We start from the raw sequence: 1,434 nt of genomic DNA, 5'->3' as shown, positions 1-1,434 counted from the left end.
CTCAATAAATTTTTTGGGGAGGGAATTTATGCCCCCCCAAATTTGGGAAAACATCAAGAATATAAATAACACATGAAAATAATTTCAGGGTTATACATAATTAAAAAATCAATTTTAAGATTTACTTCAAAGATCTCTAAGAATGCATAGCTGCTAATTGTTTTTGTTTTTTTTTAAAACAAATTTCCAAGCCACTGCATTAAAAAACAAACAAACACAAATTGGCTTTCCTACTGGTAACAGTATCCCCCCCCCATAACTCTTCACTGTCGAGTTGTTGATAACAAATATTTTTGAAGTCAATGGATAAATAGGGATGATGGAGGGTGGGACTGGCTAATCGTCTTAGCCCAACGTATGGCGCAGAGGGGTTCTGGATAAGTGGTGGATTTGTTATTGCCGCTGTGGTTACCCACCATGGGGGCAGAGGACTGAGCCAGCAGGGAGTCCCCGAGCCAGTGAGAAGGAAGTTGATGGGTGTGTCTGGAGGACAGGGCAGGGGGTGGGGTCATGGGATGAGATTGGAGATGTCCCTGGGACCAGGACTTGCAGTTTCGAGGGCCATGGCCAAAAGGCTGGACCTGCGGGGGACGAGCAGGACCATCATGGGCACCAGGAGGCTTTGGCGACCTTGCCCTGGCCTGGGGAGAGGGCTGGGGAGGCCTTTTTCAGGAAACTTGGTTAGGAAGGGGGGAGAGATGGACAACGGCTGAATGATGAGGCGCGAGGGACAGAACGGCACTGGCTAGAGGGGTCTCTGAGGGAGGCAGAGGCTGGAGGGGCAGCCTGAGAGGGGCTTTGGGAAGGGCTGCAGCTTTGGGTTTAGGCCAGTGGGGGTTTCCAGGGCTCAGTAGGGTACCAAGAATGGTCATCTTCAAGGTGGGGAGGTCGAGAAGGGGGGCAGGTAGGGGAGTGCAGGGGGTTGGTGAGCTCTACAGAACCGGTGCGTCCTGGGTCAGCGGCAGACCTAGCCCTGAGGGGAAGTGACCACCTCCTTTACACATGGCAGGGCGGAGCTGCCTGCCAAGCCTCCAGGGGAAGGTAGGAGCTCAGCTGGTCCAGAGGGGCCTCTGGGAGGGCAAGCAGACAGTGTTTCTCAGGCCAGCCTTTCACGGTGGCTGTCTGGAGCTCTGTGCAAGGCTTCTGAGGCTGCATCCTGGGTAACAGGAAAGCACACGCAATGGATTAGTGATGTCTGCTTGGGGTGCAACATAGATGTCTTGGGGTCTTTAGTGGAGTTAGAGCTGTTTTTGTGCTGCCCCTCTGGCCCAGGCAGTGGCAGAGAGCTAGAGGCCAGGAACAAAATGGTGCCAGAACTGGGCGTCTCTCCAGCCCTACAAGGGATTCAAGGTGTGACCTTGGGTAAGTCCATTGTCAGCCCCCGCTCGTCACTTGTAAGTTGAAACTAATAAGGCCATCTTTGCTGGTGGTTAT

The sequence above is a fragment of the Pteropus vampyrus genome, unplaced genomic scaffold (assembly GCF_000151845.1).
Source record: "Pteropus vampyrus isolate Shadow unplaced genomic scaffold, Pvam_2.0 Scaffold145, whole genome shotgun sequence".
In the NCBI taxonomy this organism is placed as follows: Eukaryota; Metazoa; Chordata; class Mammalia; order Chiroptera; family Pteropodidae; genus Pteropus; species Pteropus vampyrus.
The sequence above is the reverse complement of the archived record's forward strand: the minus strand, read 5'-3'. Positions refer to the sequence as shown.